We start from the raw sequence: 19740 nt of genomic DNA, 5'->3' as shown, positions 1-19740 counted from the left end.
AGCCATTTTAACTTGGGTGAGATATCTTATTATGGTTTTTATTTGTCTGGCTCTGATTACTAGTGATGTTGAGCATTTTTTCACATACCTGTTGGGCATCTGTATGTCTTATTTTGAAAAAATGTCTACTCAGCTATTTTCTCTACTTTTTAAAAGAATTATTAGTTGCTTTTTGCTATTGAGTTGTGTTCTTTATATGTTCTGGTTACTAATCCTTCTCAGCTGAATAGTTTGCAAATATTTTTTCCCATTCTGTAAGTTGTCACTTCACTTTGTTGATTGTTTCCCTTGCTGTATGGAGCTTTTTAGCTTGATATAATGCTACTTGTCAATTTTTCCTTTGGTTACCTGTGCTTTTAAGGTCTTACTCCAGAAATGTTTATCCAGACCAATGTCCTGAAGCATTTCCCCCAATGTTTTCTTTTACTAGTTTCATAGTTTCAGGTCTTACATTGAAGTCCTCAATCCATTTTGATTTGATTCTCAAGAAAATACTAGCAAATCAAATTCAACAACACATTAAAAAGATCAGTCATCCTGATCAAATGGGACTCATCCCAGGGATGCAAGGATGACCCAAAAAATGCAAATCAGTAAATGTGATAGATCACATCAACAGAATGAAGGACAAAAACCATATAATCATTTTAGTAGATGCAAAAAAAAAAAAGCATTTGAAAAAACCCAGCATTCCTTCATGATAAAAACTCTCAACCAATGGGGTACAAAAGGAACATACTTCAACACAATAAAGGCTGTATCTGACAAACCCACAGGTAATGTCATACTGAGCAGGGAAAAACTGAATGCCTTTCCTCTAAGATCTGGAACAAGACAAGGATGCCTACTTTCTCCACTTTTATTCAATGTAGACTTAAAGTCCTAGTCAGAGCAATCAGACAAGATGAAGAAATAAAGCTCATGCAAATTGGAAGGGAAAAAGTCAAATTATCCTTGTTTTCAGATGATATAATCTTATATTTAGAAAATTCACTCCTTTAAGTTGCAACTAGTTAATCAAGAATGATATTGGGTTGGACATTGTGGCTCACATCTATAATCCCAGCACTTTGGGAGGGCGGATCACCTGAGGTGAGGAGTTCGAGGCCAGGCTGGTAACCTCAGCTACTCAGAAGGCTGAGGCAGGAGAATCACTTGAACCTTGGTGTTGGAGGTTGCAGTGAGCCAAGATCACACCATTGCACTCTAGCCTGGGCAATAAAAGTGAGGCTCCATCTCAAAAAAAAAAAAAAAAAAGAAAAAAAAATCGCATCATTTATCATTATGATTGAGAGGAAGCTGTTGGAAAGCAGAAACAAGAGGAGATTCCAGGTCTGGATTCTATTCTGCCTCAGAGGATAACTGGATTATGAGGTGAGACAAGTGCCCTGATGCTCATCAATATAGGGTTCTAAGAACAGAGAAAAGACAGCTGTGGACATAGCTTGGTGTGGGAGGTGGTGAGTTTAAAAACTGAAGCAGGGCTGGGCTCGGTGGTTCACGCCTGTAATCCCAGCATTTTGGGAGGACAAGCCAGGTGGATCATTTGAGGTCAGGAGTTTGAGACCAGCCTAGCCAACATGATGAAACCCCGTCTCTGCTAAAAATACAAAAATTAGCCGGGTGTGGTGGCTCGTGCCTCTAACCCCAGCTATTCGGGAGGCTGAGGCAGGAGAATTGCTTGAGCCTGGGAGGCAGAGGTTGCAGTGAGCCAAGATCGTGCCACTGTACTCCAGTCTCCTGTCTGGGTGACAGAGTGAGACCCTGTCTAAAACAAACAAACAAACAAACAAACAACAAAAACTCAAGAAGAGAGAGGGTGAGCACTTTGAAGGTCATGCTCAGGGCCTCTGAGTTTTATCTTAGATGCAGTGTGAAGTCTTTGGAAGGTTTCACAAGGAGAGTAATCTGGTAAGATTTTGTAGCATTGTGGAGTAAACTCTCCCCGCCCAGAAGAGCACCAGGGATTGGTATGGAATTTCCAGGGTGATTGTACACGTCTCTCTGGAAATACCTTGGTAAGTAGATGTCACCACAGTTTTGATGGCTAACAGCTGTTTTTAAACCATGAACAGCTTGGCTTTTACAGAACCTATTAATTATCAATTTATGAAAACAGACCATAATGTATGAAAATACTCCAAGTCATAGTAGTAGATGCCTTTATAGATCTGGCAGCTTTTCAAGTCAGTGCTTCTGGTATTTACAAAGAGCTAGATGCACAATCTGGAACTAGACTAGATCACAATTCATCTAAGAATTTGGTAATAAATTGAAAAATTCAGAAGGGTTGCCTCAGGCAATGGTAATATGCCTCCATTGTCTTACACTGTTACGAACACAGTCAAAGCTGCCGCTAGCTGGGGAGGAACTTACATTCATATTCTTTCTTCAACTTAAAAAGACAGACATGTAAATGAGTCAAAGAAATTAAGTGCAGGCAATAGGGAGAATAAATTGGAATTGTTTCCCTATTGTGGAGAGAGCTCTGTGGCAGATTACTGAGTATAAACAACATAGAGTTCTCGTGAGATAAGGCAGCTGTTCTGTGTGGTTCCTGCAGACAAGTATTCACATTAAAGCATCCACTTCTCTAAATGGCAGTAATTGGCCCCCAGCTGATAGTTTCAAAGCAGGCCAAGAAGTGGGAGTTAAATGGAGTGGATGGAAACAAGACATAGCCTTCCAGAGCCAGGTGGAAACTCCCTTTCCCAGCCCCAGAGGAAAACCAGGGCTGTCCTTTGTTTCATATCATTCTTGCCTCTTGAGGTTTGAAATACATTACTATCTCTAAGGTCAGCAACTCTCCCAGTCTGTGACTGGTAGAAATGACAAGGCAAGACTCCCTAGAAGAACACGAGTGTAGCCTCTGCCCAGCAGAGAACATGTAGTTTCTAACCTTTTCCCTGAGGTACTACCAGCAGGTGCACGGGCAGAGTGACCCACAATGCCCAGTTCATCCAATACCCAAGTTTGCTGGCTACATTTCTAGAAATACAAAACACAGGGTTGTGCTACATGGACCCTGTCCCCCAAGAGCAGAATTAGGCTCTAGGTTGAAAAACAGTGGACTAATCACAGAGAAAGAGGTCACATTTTGCGGGGCATAAGGTTTTGTACTGGCTAATTTTTGCTAAATAAAGTCAGAAACTGAATTTCTAGTTTTAATGGGTGTTTTCTTTTTAGTTTCTCAGTAAAAACATTTTTAAGCTGGTTTGGTCCCTTTCTCTCAAATAACTATAGGAATGTGAATTACAGTACTTTTCCTCTAAAGCCATTTTACAATCTAATTTTCACAATCGTAGATTTTTCTCTTGTTCATTATTATCCCATTTGTATCATTTCCTTTGTCTGTTTATTAGGTTTCATTTCAATTATTTAGACTATTCATTATAATTATCACTATTATTATTGTTGTTTCCAAATAGTTATTTTTTCTATCTGAAGTGAGGGTTTAGAGAAGTGAAAATTAACCTACACATTACTGTAAAAGTGCAGGTTGATAAAACTTCATAGAAGTTGCCAAAGACTGTATACCTATTTAACATGCACAGATATCATATATGTTTATAAGAAGTAAATATACACTAAAGTATACATGATATATAATAATGATACATAATATTCTCTCTATATTTGAGAACTCTTCTTACAAATCTTAGTTCTCCCAATTTGTAAGCCTTCTTTGAGGTGATAATAAACAGAGCACACATCCCAGACTTTGTACAAAATATTTTGTTTTCCAGTAGGGTCATTTGTCACTTTCCAATGGGGATATGTTCTGAGAAATGTGTTGTTAGTTGATTTTGTCATTGTATGACCACATAGAGTGTACTTACACAAACCTAGATGGGATAGCCTACTACTCACCTAGGCTATCTGGTACAGCCCATTGCTTCTAGGCTGCAAACGTGTACAGTATGTTACTGTACTGAATACTCCAGGCAAATGTGACACAATGGTGAAAAAGTAACTATTTGTGTATCTGAACATGTCTAAACATAGGAAAAGTACAGTAGTAATACAGCATTATAATATTTTGATACTACCATTTATTGGTCCATCATTATGAAACATCATTATGCAGCACATGACTGTACTTGCAGTGAAGGTCCATGCTGGGTTCAAAGCTTTTAAAAGACCTTTTCTGATCACTGAAGCCCACAATGATTTCAGTCTTGTCTAAATGGCTGAAGCAATTTTGTCTCCTCCATATGCTATAGAACTTGCTAAGTTGAAGTATGATGATGATGATGGACTAAGGCTCATGGCAACAAATGTAAGGAGATCTATACATCCAAATGAGGCGTGTCCTTCAAAGGAGACTTTGTGGGGAGTTAGTCACTTTTTCTTTTTCTTTTTTTTTTTTTTTTAAGAGAGCTGCCTTTGCTTAAAATGCTTTTCTGTAATTCTCTTTTTAAATGGCCTTAAGTTTATGGTTCTTATTTTATGCTTCACAGTGTATGAGTCAAAAAAAAATCTCATTTCATACTTGCAGTTGGGTCTTAGTCTATAATGGCATTCCTTATCATGATCAGCCACCTTATTCAGCTGACTTTGATAAAAATAACTTTGGGAGGGCTCCCAATATCAAATCTCCTGTCAACGATGAAGATTTTTATCCAGCACATAGCATATAATAAATATGTGATGACAGAATGATTGAATCTGACACTTGGAAGCATAGTCAAAATTAGGCACTCCTGGCTCAAAAAATGGAGTTTAAAAATTGCCACAAGCAATGGCACTATTGTCTTATATTATTATCTTATTTAATTTTGACACATACTATATATTTATTGTGTAAAGAATTTATATCTTCTATTTCTTTTGTATTCATCCACAAACACCCATGGCTGAGGCCTGTTAAGTATTTTCTCTTACTGCATATATCATGCTGTGTATAATTTCCACTGAAACATTTAACTGCAAAGACTAGGAAGAAGAGAGGAAAAAGTATTCTGCCTCAACTATAATATTGAGTGATGTGCAAAAACCTTGATAACTTGACCCAATCTCCTTTTCAGGCTGATTTTCTGCCTTAGTAATGTGTCTCACTCTAGACATCACCTTTGAAGCATAGAGGTTTACCCATAGCTTTGGGAAGATAATTTCTGTTCTCATGCATCTGAGCCTTTACTCAGGATCTTGTCTTTGCCTGAAATTATTTCCCTCCTGTAGCCTGACTAATGACAATCTATACATCTTCCCAAATCCTGCACTAATTGCATGTATTTGATACAGTCTTTTTGGAACTACTGAACAGGAGAAAGATTTCTTGCTTTTTAAAAAATGTAATATACATTTTTACAATGCTTTGTAGACATAACAAATAGCTCACATATTATAATTACTTCTCATATCACATTGGAGACACAGAATTTGGAGTTCTACAGCTGGCACCACATCTTCTTCCCAACACACATCCAGTACCTACCTCCCTGCATGATAAATGTTACAATTTGCTACATGATTGCAGGATGAATGCCTACAAGATTGTTGGTGGCACCTAACACTAGTGTGCCTTCTCCTCTACCCCTCACCTCAACCTTTACCCACCCCCCCCCAAAAAAAAAACTTCATCTTTCCTCCTGTAGTTTCCACCAAGAAAACAGAAACTCTGCTAATATATTCTGGAAGTAAATGTCTACCATTCTTTCTATCCTTCTAATTGCTCTTCCCTGAGGAGATGTGACTCACAGAACTGCTAAGAGCAGAACTCTTATTCTCACGTCTGAAACTCTCCTTCTTTCTCTTGCTGTGTGGCACATGGGTTATAGGAAGGCCTGGGGGTTTACGCTGGCTGCTTTTGCATGTGTAGGCAGGTGAGAGAAGGTGAGCTTCAGCAAGCTTACCATCGTTTATCTTCTTTGCTTGTGATCAAGTTGGATAAATTCAATATGGAGGGAAACAAGGAGGAAAACATGGTTAGACTTCATCAAAGATCCTGTGTGCTGGGCAATAATGTGAACACTCTCAGATAATATGTTCAGTGTTCATTCTCTGCTCTCCTTTTTCCTTCCCCCAAAATCGATTCCTCTAAAGTAGCTGAAGAGAAGATACCTTTATCTCCATGTCCAAGATAGTCTGATTTGTCTAAATTAATCATGGTAAATCCATTTCCCTTGTCAGGATTTAGGAATGGGTGTGTGACCCAATTCTGGCCAATAAAATGAGAGGGAAAGTCATGAAATGCTTCCAGGAAAGGTTTGGTTTGCTTACTCTTAAGTAAAAGTGGAGTTTCTCTTTTTCCTCTGAATGTTTATATGTCTAGATGTTACATCTGTAGCTAACACAACCGTCTTACTTCCAGCGCGAGGATGAAGCCAATACATAGAGGACAAAAACCCAGAGAATCACCGAGTTATATCTCTAGAGCTCTGACCTCCTGGAGCAAATCTACCTCTGAACAGCTTTTTATTTGAGATGAGAAATTACCTTACTTTTATGCCAGTTTTATTTGGTGATTTTTGTTCCTTGTAGCCAAAACTATGCTAATTGACCTACTAATAAAGCTGGTACTGTATTTAATTTCTCATCTGACTATTGGATCTATTTCTCAGTTGGCTGGTATCCATAAGGGAAACTGATATAATTATATTGCTGAAATTTGCATGCTCCTTTTGCCAAACCTACTCAAATTACACCATCAACCTTGCAAAAAGTCTTGTGAAATGAAGTTCTCCCTGTACTGTGACAACAATGTATTTGGCAGAAGTATGGTTAATATTTTCTAAAGGAACACATTATTCATTATCTATATGTCCTACTAATGCATTTTTAGTTTAATTTTCTTTGGTCTAAGTGGGAAGACAAGTTACAGCTGTATTACCAGGATAGAGGCAGGAATATAAAAGTACTCAGAGTAGCAACATAGTGTTATTTGAAGGGTAATTACTGAGACTGAAGATTTAAATAACTTCTTGGTATCATTACCATATTCTTCAGTTTATATTGAAAATTTTAATCTATTTGTTTTAGTGTTAGCATTTTGATGAATAGTTTTTATACTATTTGGGAATGAAAGTAGGAAGAAAGATCTAGTCTTCATAGCTCAAATATGTATCTCTTCACCTTTACTAATTTATGCTGGAACATCACACAAAAGATATTTCTCAGAATAGATATGCATTAAAAATGTTGGGAGATTGCATTATATTACATTCCTCTATTCCAGATTCATAAGGCACACTATTCTATCCAGAGCTCCAAGAAGTCCTAAAGTGTAAAAGAAAATTATTTTACTTCGTGTTTCTAAAACTTATTTTGACAAAATACCTATTACAATTCCAGGTAGGTAATATTTTATGAAACACATTGGGGGGGTGCTGGCAGAGGATGGTTGTTATCGAACAGCTTAAAAACCCTCAAACGTAGGGTTGGACTGAGTACAAGTCTTAAATACCTTCCATTTTTAGACAGCTTTTTTTCATTGATGGTCAGGAAGAACATATTTAGTTGGTTCAAAGGGAATCTAAAATGCAATATATAGAATTAAACAGGTATTCATGAAACAAAGTTGAGAATGTTTTCTAAAGGAAGACTAAACTCTAAAACCGTTCAATATAATACACTATCATGAATAAGCACAGGTATCTCCGACATTTTTTTTTTTTTTTTTTTTTTTTACAAAAGTAACCATGTGGGTGAAATTAGGGGGGACACTGATGTTCCATCAATGAGAACTGTAACAGGAGAATGTGATTTGTAACTTACTAGCAAGTAATTTGACAGCATGGTATCAGGATGGGACTAAGAAAGAACTAGTTGAGAGGGACTGACACTCAGAGAAGAAGCCTGAAAACACAAACTTTAAGATATTTCTGGATTCTTTATCCATTAAATTATTGAAACTATCTCCATGATCTTGATCATTAAGTAAGTAGAACATTCAGTTGTCTAAGACTCACTCTTTGTTAATGGTAATAAAGAGAATGAATGGGACAAAAATGGGAGGTCATAAAAGCCTGAGTTGCTCCATAAAACAGCTGGACCAGGGGCATTTTGAAAGATGTTAGAGAAATGAGCTGCAGGAGGGCATCAGCACGAAGCTTTTACAGACTAATTGTCTCGACTCCAGTCACCCCATGAATCCCCTGCAGCATCTCTGTGCCTCCTTGCCCAGCTGTGCTTGGTTATAGAGAAGCTTGCTTGTTTTTTGTCATCTGTGTTTTATGTGTGTTCAATTGTTGATTATCTGCATGAGGGTATTCCTTGTTATGGATAATTCACAAAACATGTTTGATGTTTCTGTTTTTGTTTTTTTTTAAATCCGGGACCAGCTTCCTGCTATAACCAATACACTTTGCAGCCATGTCTTTCACTGCTCTGTTGGTAAGTGCTTAGCAAACAGAACCTCATTTTAACACTATCCTAGATAAAATATAATTAGGTAAATAGATCTGTCAAAAATAATATTAAAATTCCAAGCCAAATAGAAATGTCTTTGGGATTATTTGTGCTAAGTCTTCTTTCAATTGTCATTAATAATTAAAGGTGCCACTCTGTGTTTATTCTTCCTTTCATTTTAAAATGAGGCCAATTAGAGCAGGGCTCTTGTCTTTTTGTTATAGTACATAAGCCACCCTTGAGAGGTATGTACACTGTATACAGTCAATGGATAATGGATTTGCTAACAAAATACCTGTAAACAAATTATTGGGCATAGATGTAGGACTTCAAATAAAGCTTTTATTCTCATGAGGCATCTTGGACTAGCTTATACTTGTAATCACTTCAAAGTCTATATTTCCCCCTATTCTCAAATCATGGTCTCTTACACATAAGGGGATAATCTGTGGGCTATTGGCCAGTGAGTGGTGTGGGTCAAATAATTATTTTACTCTATTGTGGATATAGTTAAATTCTATGCTTCAAAATCAGTGATAGATAAGGTTGCCTATTGTGAGAGGCAAAATGCCTGACTCTGCCTGGCTTATGTGCTTCTGTATTTAGATCCATATGATCACAGTATTACTGGAAATTTAGCATATCAGTGCTAAAAGAAAAATTAAATAAAATCAAATTCATCCCTCTCATTTCATATGTCAGCAAATAAGTCTAAGAGAGATTATATGAGTATTCCATGATCATTCAACCAGTTAATAACAAAGCTAGGATTAAAACCCAGATTTCTTTACCAGCACCTCATGACTCAGTCACTGAACCAAACTGAAAAGATGTTCAGGAGAGGAGGATTTATGATGAAACTCACACATCTCTACTATGAGGGTAGCAAAGTATTATGAAATATTTGCTCTTGAAGACCTTAGACAGATAACTTCACATTTAAAACAAAGAGCAATAGCGTCTCTGCTTCTCCTTACCACCTGAAACCAAATAAACTGACAAAGAAAATTAGAAATGAAAAAACAAACACTAGAAAATATTTACTTAATGCAGTGAAAGCAGTAATGAAAGAATTGAGAAACAAAAGACATGAGACATAGGAAACAAAAAGTAAAATGCAGATGTAAGTCCAAATATGTCAATAATAACAGTAAAAGTGAATAGATTAAGCAATCTAATTAAAAGGCAGAAATTGTGAGACTGGATAAAATAAAAAACCTGATTCAACTATTTGCTGTTTATAGGAGATACACTTTAGATTCAAAGATACAGACAGATTGAAAGAGATGGGATAGAAAAACATACATCATGCAAACAGCATCTGAAGTCATTAAAAAAGAGGAACAAACTAAACGCTAGGCAAGAATAAAGAAGAAAATAATAAAAGCTAGAGTGGAGATAAACAAAATAAATTATAGAAAATAATAGAGACAGTCAACATAATCAAAACTCATTCTTTGAAAAGATCAATAAAGTGAACAAACTGTGAACTAGACAAACCAAGAAAATGAAATGGAAAAGACTCAAACTACTAAAATCAGAAATGAAATATGGGGTATTACCATGAACTTTACAGAAATAAAAAACGACGATAAGGGAAACTCTAAACAAATATATGTTAACAAATTAAACAAGATACAAAGGACAAATTCCTAAAAAAATACAAACCACCAAAACTGACCCAGAAAGAAATAGAATATATTAATAGCCTTTAACAAATAAGATTGAACTAATATTTAAAAAAAAAAACACCCATAAAGAAAAGTATAAGCTTTACTGGTGAATTCTACAAAACAAACTCATGAAATAGTTTGCTACCCAATTCATTCTATGAGGCTGTTATTACCCTCATGCTAAAACCAGAAAAAGACATCACCAGAAAAAAATCAGACTGAAATCTCTTATGAAATGTGGTATAAAAAACTTCAATGAAATGCTAGCAAATCAAATCCAGCAATATATGACAAGGATCATACCTCATGAATAAAATGAATTTATAAGATTGGTTAAACGTCTGAAAATCAGTGACTCTAATATACCACATTCATGGAATAGAACTAAAACCATATGGCCATCTCAATAAATACAGAAAAAGCATTTGACTAAATTCAACACCCTTTAATGACAGAAACACTCAACAAGTTAGAAATAGAAGGGAATGTCTTCATCCTGGTGAAAGACACCTAGAAAATAACCATAGCTAATGTCATACTTAACGGTGAAAGACTGAATACCTTCCCCTAAAATCAGGAACAAGACAAGGATGTGTGTGCCTATCACTTCAATTATAAATTTTATAGGAGGTTCTAGTCATGGAAATTAGGCAAGAAAAATAAATTAAAGACACCCAGATTATAAAAGAATTAAAACTCTTTATCTACAGATAACAGGATCTCGTATATAAAACATATAAGGAATCCATTAAAAACTATTATAACTAATAAATGAACAAAGTTGCAGAATAAAAGATCCATATAAAATAACCAATTGTATTTGTATACACTTGCAACAAATAATCTAAACATAAAACTAAGAAAAAATTCCATTTACAACAGCATCAAAGATAATAAAATACTGAGGACTAAATATAGCAAAAAGGGCACAAACCTATACTTTAAAAACTGTCAAACGTTGTTGAAAGAAAGCAAAAATCTGAATGAATGAAAACACATCACATGTTCATAGATCAAAAGACTTAATATTGTTTATATGGGAATACTCCCTAACTTGAGGTCTGATTTAATGCAACCTCTATTAAATCCCCACCTGATTTCTTTGTAGAAATTGACAAGCTGATCTTAAATTTCATGTGAAAATTCAAGGGACTCAGAATAGCCGAAAGCATCTTAAAACAGAAAAACACAGTTGGAGGACTCACACTTTCCAATTTCAAAAACTGCAAAGCTATAGTAATCAAGGTGGTGTGGTATTGGCATAAAAATAGATATATAGATCAATGTAATAGAAATACACTCTCATTGTTATGGTCAATTGATTTTCAGCCAGAGTGCCAAACAATTCAATGGGGAAAGAGCAGTATTTTTCAATAAATGAAGCTGCTACACCTGGTATACACATGCAAAAGTATAAAGTTTGACCCCATCTCACACCATATATAAAATTAATTCAAGTGGATTAAAGACATGAATATGACTGCTAAAATTCTTAAATTCTTAGATGAACACATAGGTGTAAGCCTTCACGTCTTTGAATTAGAAACGGTTTCTTAGATACGACACTTAAGCACAAGCAACAAAATAAAAAAATAGATAAATTGAATATTATCAAAATTAAAATATTTGTGCTTCAAAAGATACTATTAATAATGTCAAAAGACAACACACAGAAGATAAAGTTTTTGAAAACCATATATCTGATAAAACCCGGATACATAAATAACTGTTACAACTCAATAATAAAGAAGATTAATAATTCAATTAAAATGTGGGCAAAACATCAAAATAGGACTTGCTCCAAATAAGATATACAAATGGCTGATAAACACATGAAAAGATGCCCATCATTAGTCATCAGGGAAATGAACATCAAAACCTTGAATTATTACTTCACCTGGAGTAGGATGGCCATAATAAAAAAGATGAACAATAACACACATTGCCAAGAATATGAGGAAATGGAAACCTTTATACACACTGTTGATGGGGATGTGAAATGGTGCAGCTGCTTTGAAAAACAGTCTGGCAGTTCCTCAAAGTCTACACATAATGTTACAATATAGCCCAGCAATTCAACTCATCAATATATATGAAGAAAATTAAAAGCAAACATCTACAGAAATACTTGTAGATGAATGGTCATAGATGCATTATTAATAACAGGCAAAAATGTGAAAACTCAATTGTCCATCAGTTGGTAAGTTATGAATAAAATGTGGCAGAGTCATACAATGAGATATATTATTCAGCAATGAAAGGAATGAAGTACTGAGATACACACACATTTCAATGTGGAACGACTTCAAAAACATTATGCTAAGTGAAAGCAGCAAGACACAAAAGGCCACATATTGCAATGATTCCATTTATATGCAAAGTCTAAAATAGGTAAATCCAGAGATACAGAAAGTAGATTAGTGGTTGCTTAGGGCTGAGAAGTTGGGGGAGATAGAAAATGGTTATTCGTGAGTATGGGGTTTATTTTGGGTTACTGAAATGATTCTAAAATTGATTGTGGTGATAGTTGCACAACACCATGACTATAGCATTAAATGGTATAATTAACAGTGATGAATTGTATCTTCATCAAGTTGTTATTAAAAAAGAAACTCTGTCTTTATTTGGAAATGCCTGAATAATATACCATAATATGTGGAAAAAGATTCTGAGAATAAGGCAGGCAGGTGAAGGGGCACAGAGAGAGGACCATATCCCCTGTAGAACTTAGGCAGAGCTGACCAAGCAAAGAGTGCTTCTAATTAGGTGGTGTCCTTAGGGGAAACACTGGAAAACCCACCTTGGAACAACAAGGCCCATTTCTGTGGTTTCTGGGCCAAGCCGCTCTATGCCCAGGATGGCAGGCAACACGGAGTGGTGGGGAAGAGGAGGCTTGATGAGAAAATGACATCTGTGCCCTTTCTCTGAAGCCTGACTTGTCCATGTGGTCACGTAGAGAAGAACGTGTGTATGGCCCTTGTTCCTGAAGTTACCTCTTTTTGCCAACTGAAGAGAGGTAAGAGCTCAATCAGTACATAGGAAACCCATATTGGGCATCTCACAGCTTCACAGGGAGTTTTCCTGCTAGCTGAGAGCAGATTTATGTCTGGGGCAGAGCATGCATGAGTATGCTGAAGGCATCAGAGCACAGTGCAAACTGTGGTGCATTGTCCTGGGTTACATCCTTGTCCCTTCCTTATACTCTCCTTGTGCAAATAGCTGGTTTTTATCTCTATCACCAAATTGAGTTCCCCTATTCTGTGATAAGTAAATACCACAAAGAAAGAGCATGAGACCTATGCAAAGATACTACCTAAATGAAAAAAAAAAAAAAAAGAGAGAGAGAGCAAACAGAAGGCCAGAGAAAGACTATGTATCAGATAAGAGGTATGACAAAGCAGATAAAATGTATGACTATATGTCATGTAAGTAACAGGAGCCCAAAGAAAGTCTAGAAGCTCCCAGGTAAGATATTATAGGACAATAGAGGTAGTTGAAAAGTGAGCTGATAGATTTTGGAAAGAAATGGAAGGGGAAAAAATCATCACAGAAATGCAAATCAGCAAGAGGAGAAATTGGCTTTCCTGGAAATGTCATCAGAGGCATCTAGCACAAATGAGAAAAAAAAATGAACAAAATAAAATGGAAAAGGACAAAAAGTTGATTAATATCAGTAAACAGACAAAAATAATGAAGGCAACATGTGCAACTAGAAATTACAGATGACATTTTAAAAATAGTAATGTAATAGAAAAGTAACTTTTCAAAGCAGAAACTTCCAAGGAATACTTGTAGACTTTGGTAAAAATGAGAATATTAACAGGAAATTTATTGAAAAAGAAGAGCAAAGATTTCTATGGGTGTCCAAAGATCAGTCCCAGGAGATGGGGAATATCTGCAAAATGCACAGAGAAGGAAGTTATGATCCAAGAATGATCATGCCCATAAAAACTGCCACATATGGGGAGGGTTTATATTTCCCAACAAACAAGGGCTCTTGGACTTTAATTCTCATGAGCATTTCTTCAAAAAGTTATTAAATAATAAACTACAGTCAACCATGAGATGGATAAGGAAGCCACAGTAAAGAAATGATGGCGAATATTGAATCCATGCAAACATAGAATAGCATCTAAACAACTGTGAAATTCAAGTTATAAAATGGGATAAAAAGAACATTAATTATAACAATATGGAAATAATACGGCAAAGTTTTGGAGATAGAGGAGCATAGAGAATGTAGAGTTGTTACAATAAATCAGGTTTCCTTTTATCAGCGAGGTGAGCTAATTGATAATCTCCAGAGGTTAAAAATAAAATTATAGGAAGAAGTATATGATTATTCTTCATTCGAAAAATACTTATTGAACTCTACTCCTCTATGCAGGTATTAAGGAGACAGTAGTGAGCAAAGTCAAGCTCCTCCTGCCCACATTTTAGAGGGAAAGACAGAAAATAAATAGGGAAATGAATCAATACTTTCAGATAGTGATATACATGTTGAAGAAAGTGATCAGGGCCAGAGAAGTGCTGGGGTGGGCCGTGGACTTTCTTACACAGTACAGTTGAGGAAGGCTCTTCCTAGTAGGTGACATTTAAGCAGGAAGCTGAATGACGAAAACACACGACAACTAAAGATTTGGGGAAAGAGCCTTCCAGGCAGAAATAAGGGTATATTAGGTCAGTGTTCTCTAGAGAGACAGAACGAATAGGATATATGTATATATGAAAAGGAGTTTATTAAGGAGGACTGACTCACACAATCACAAGGTGAAGTCCCAGGATAGGCTGTCTGCAAGCTGAGGAGCAAGGAAGCCAACAGTGGCTCAGTCCCAGTCCCAGACTTCAAAAGTAGGAAAGCCGACAGCACAGCCTTCGGTTTGTGGCTGAAGGCCTGAGAGGCTGGCAAACTACTGATGTAAGTCCAAGAGTCCGGAAGCTGAAGAACTTGGAGTCTGATGTTCAAGGGCAGGAAGCATCCAGCATGGGAGAAATATGAAGGCCAGAAGACTCAGCAAGTCAACACCTTCCATCTCCTTCCACCTGCTTTTTCTTGCCCTGCTAGTGACCAATTCTCTCCCAGTCCACTGACTCAAATGTTAATCTGTTCTAGAAACACCCAGAAGCAATATATGGCATACTTCAATCCAATCAAGTTGACACTCAATGTTAACCATCACAAGGGTCAAAGGTAAGAGCTTGGAAGCTGTCAGCAGATTCACATGTATGGCTGGATGTCTGGGCAAAGCAGAGGAGCCACGGATGAGACCAGGGAGGAGCCAGAGTTTCATCCTGAGAGTTATAAGAAGATGTCAGAGAATTTGTGAGCAGTGGGGAGATTGGATTTATATTTTAGAAAATAAAATATTCTGCCATGTAGTAAATAGAAAGACCAGCCAAGAAGTGACTGTAGTGGAGGAATGAAAGGTTGTTTGGACAGTGGTGAGAAGTTACATATAGGGTAGGTCTTAAAGTTGTCAATGATAGGACTTCATTTCTAATGTTAAAGTGTATCCTATTGGGCCAGGCGCGGTGGCTTACACCTGTAATCCCTGCACTTTGGGAGTCTGAGATGGGCGGATCACTTGTGGTCAGGAGTTTGAGACCAGCCTGGCCAACATGGTGAAACCCCATCTCTACTAAAAATATTAAAAAATTAGCCGGGCATGGTGGCGCATGCTTGTAATCCCAGCTACTTGGGAGGCTGAGGCAGGAGAATTGCTTGAGCTCAGGAGGCAGAGGTTGCAGTGAGCCAAGATGACACCACTTTACTCCAGCCTGGCCGACATAGCAAGACACTGTCTCAAAAAACAAACAAACAAACAAACAACTATATCCTATTGTGTGATTCATGAGGGTCTCCATGAGGTGTGGGAGTAAGAGAAAAGGAAGAGGCTCCTGGGATTTTTGGGATTTTTTGCATCAGCCAGCAACTGGTTGCATCGTGGCTGCATCCACCAAGATGAAGGGGTTGGAAGCAGGTCAGGCTAGGCCAATACTGAGATGCTAATGAGGTTTCTGAAGAGAGCTGTTAAATAGCAAGTTGGAAATATTAGTCTTCCAGCTCAGGAAAGAGGGTGGTGTGAAAGAGACAAATTTTGATGTCATTTGCATATAGAACGTATGTAAGGCCTAGGGAATGAAGACAAGGACCTATAGTGCCATTAACAGTGAAGAGATTCTGGCATGATTTTGAGCAACAAAGAGCAAAAATATCACTGAAGTATGGTCTCTGTGTGGGACTCTGGTTGAGCCTCTTGATTTCTCTAAGTATTTGTTAGCTTATCTAGAAAATAAGTGGTAAGAACACACATTCAAGCCATACCCCCCTATGCCTGAAAAGGCCATATTGCAATTATCTAATTTCGCAGAAGGTAAAGTTTTACATTTTGCTTCTTACAAAAGGTTGCCTCTGTAAGGTCTTCAGAGGAGTGCAAAATTTGATCAGGACAGTTCAGGATTCATCAAATTGACCTCTTGAGAGCAGTCTACACTCCAGTAGATGTTTAACACTCTGCGTTTAGCTGTGGGTCTCTTAAATATGCAGCAAATAATTTAAGTGATCCAAGAGTCTGCACAAATAACAAGTTAGTAACCTCTGTTGCATTTCTGGTGGCAAAGTGTTATGAAAATGAAATGCATCCTGTCCAGAATAATACTATCTCAAAGAATACAAAGTCAGTCAACACCTTGTAAACTCAGTCCTTCAGGAATACAAAGAGAATGCACTTCCACAATCCACAAGTTGAGAAAAGTAACTCTGCTTTTAGACCTATCTTTAGTCATTTATTTTTGTGGGAGGAGTACAAACCTTTACACATTTTGCTTAAGCAACTTATACTTTTCCATATTCATTACAACATATGCACTGAGTGTTGTTTTAAAATGAGTCCAGTCTAATTTCTGTAATAAAAAAAAGTGATTACTAGCTCTCATTATTGCCTAATGTGGCTGCCTAATTAATTATTATAAAATGAAAAAAAGTCTTACTAATGAGATATTAATAACTAGCTTTCTCAGCAGTGGTTTTCTTTGTGTTAAAAGTCTGCTATTTTACAAATTTGTTTTCCAAGCACCTTAAAAAATTACCATCTCATATTTCCATTTCTGATAACTACTTCAAATAGGTAAATATTATTGCTTTTTGTTAAAGGACAGCTCTTGGCTCTAACTACAGGATACAAAAACAGCTAAAAACAATGAATAATTTAAGCCATTAATTAATGATTCTAACTGTGTGGTATACAATGACTATTTTGGAATCGCTTCAAACAGAATTAATATTGGATTTGACTTTGTGTCACCTCTCCCCACTTTTCCATGAAACTGATATTTACAAAATGGGATCTACAAATCTGTCTGAAAAATTCAGTTACTCCTTTAGACATTTCCTGTGAGCTGTATCTGGCTGATACTGAAGCACCCACATCATACCAAATTGCCTGGGACTCCTGGGACCACATCCACCACAGCTGAGTGGGATGCATTCTCCAACCATCTGCAGTACCAGTGTTGATGTTCACATGCTTGGCAATCCTATCTTCATGGTGTAATACTGAAGTGAAAGTACCACCTGCAGGCATTCATTCTCCACCATATGCATCATTATTCCCATCATCAGCCCTATACTTCTCTGAGGCTCAACAACTCCTGAAATCTTTCTACTGTCTTGTCTTGTCTCCTCTCTCTCTCTCTTTCTCTCCTTCTCTCTCTCTCTCTCTCCCCCTCCCTTCCTCCCTTCCTCCCTCCCTTCTTTCTCCCTCCCTCCCTCCCTTCCTCCCTTCCTTCCTTCTTTGAGACAGGATCATGCCCTGTTGTCTAGCCTGGAGTTCAGTGGCATGATCATAGCTCACTGCAGCCTTGAAATCCTGGGCTCCACAAATCCTCCCATCTCAGTTTCCTGAGTAGCAGGGACTACAGTTACATGCTACCATGCCTGGCTAATTTTTAAATTTTGTGTCTAGATGGAGGTCTTGCAGTGTGGCCCAGGCTGGTCTTGAACTCCTGGCCTCAAGTGGTCCTCTGGCCTTGGCCTCCCAAAGTGTTGTGATTACAGGCAGGTGCCACTGTGCCGGGCCTCCACAGTGCTTTCTGAAATCCATTCCAAAAATCTTAAGAGTTCTTTCAAATATCTCCCCTGCAAGTCTTCCCTCCTGCTCTGTACTAACTGCACTCCCCACGCTGCTGCTTCCTCTGCAGGCTTCTCTAAGGGTGGCTGCCTCTCTCTCCCATCCCTAGCAGCCCAGGTTTGTGGGTAGAACTGAGGCTTAAGTTTCTAGTCATGCCTGATCCTCTCAAGCCCTTATATAAAGGTCACTGTTGTGAGGTTCATACCACCTGGCACATCCTCCTCTTGGTCTCCTTGCTGTCATCTCCAACCTCCCAGACCCCCTCCTCACTGATTAGAGTCTTTGGGTCTGGTGAGGACCTGCCCATCCTAGGGTATGCACACCAATCATCTGAGAATATGATTTCTAATTATGTATCTCATTGCATTTTCTTTTTCTTTTTTTTGAGAGACGACTCGCTGTGTCGTCCAGGCTGGATTGCAGTGGTGCAATCTCGGCTCACTGCAACCTCCGCTTCCCACGTTCAAGGGATTCTTCTGCCTCAGCCTCTGGAGTAGCTGGGACTACAGGCACACGCCACCACACCCAGCTAATTTTTGTATTTTTAGTAGAGACTGGGTTTCACCATGTTGGCCAGGATGGTCTCGACCTCTCGACCTCGTGATCCACCCACCTCAGCCTCCCAAAGTGTTGAAATTACAGGCATGAGCCACCGTGCCTGGCCTTTTTTTTTTCTTTTTCTTTTTGAGACAGAGTCTCACTCTATCACCCAGGGTGGAGTGCAGCAGCACGATCCCAGCCCATTGCAACCTCCCCCTTCTGGGTTCAAGTGATTCTCCTGCCTCAGCCTCCCGAGTAGCTAGGACTACAGGCCTGCACTATGACGCCTGGCTGATTTTTGTATTTTTAGTAGAGACGGGGTTTTGCCATGTTGGCTAGGCTGGTCTCAAACTCCTAACTTCAGGTGATCCATCTGCCTTGGCCTCCCAAATTGCTGGGATTACAGGTGTGAGCCACTGCACCCGGCCTGTACCTCATTGTTTTTAATAATCTTTTCTTTTTTAACTTCATCTGCTTAATCCATCTTACATCTGTATATCTTTACTGTATGTCATTGTTATTATTATTTTTTTTTCAGCTCCAAAATCTCTAATTCAAGCATCCCCAACTCTTTTTTTTTTTTGAGACTGAGTCTCGCTCTGTCACCCAGGCTGGAGTGCAGTGGCGGCATCTCGGCTCACTGCAAGCTCAGCCTCCCGGGTTCACGCCATTCTCCTGCCTCAGCCTCCCCAGTAGCTGGGGCTACAGGTACCCACCACCACACCTGGCTAATTTTTTCTGTATTTTTAGTAGAGACGGGGTTTCACCATGTTAGCCAGGATGGTCTTTATCTCCAGACCTGGTGACCCACCCGCCTCAGCCTCCCAAAGTGCTGGGATTACAGGTGTGAACCACCGCGCCCGGCGCACCCCAACTCTTATCACAGCCTCCTAAATTTTCTAGCTGGTTTGCTTATTTACCCTATTCTCGCTTTAACCATTTTTGTCCTTCCTAGTCCCTCTTCAACCTACTTTTTTCTGACTTTCCCACCTATTATTGCACCAAATAGTAAGTTTTAGGGCACCAAGAAGCTCCATATCATAAAGTTC

General features: G+C 38.1%; 1 protein-coding gene across 1 annotated transcript in view; it reads right to left on the bottom strand.

The window, feature by feature from the left end:
* The window catches only part of CNTNAP2 (contactin associated protein 2), a 2249322-nt gene that overhangs the window by 598359 nt on the left and 1631223 nt on the right, over nt 1-19740 (bottom strand). The window lies entirely within an intron of this gene.

This window comes from Macaca mulatta, chromosome 3, assembly GCF_049350105.2.
Source record: "Macaca mulatta isolate MMU2019108-1 chromosome 3, T2T-MMU8v2.0, whole genome shotgun sequence".
NCBI classification, from domain to species: Eukaryota; Metazoa; Chordata; class Mammalia; order Primates; family Cercopithecidae; genus Macaca; species Macaca mulatta.
Note: the sequence above shows the minus strand (reverse complement) of the source record. Positions and strands in the feature narration are given on the sequence as shown.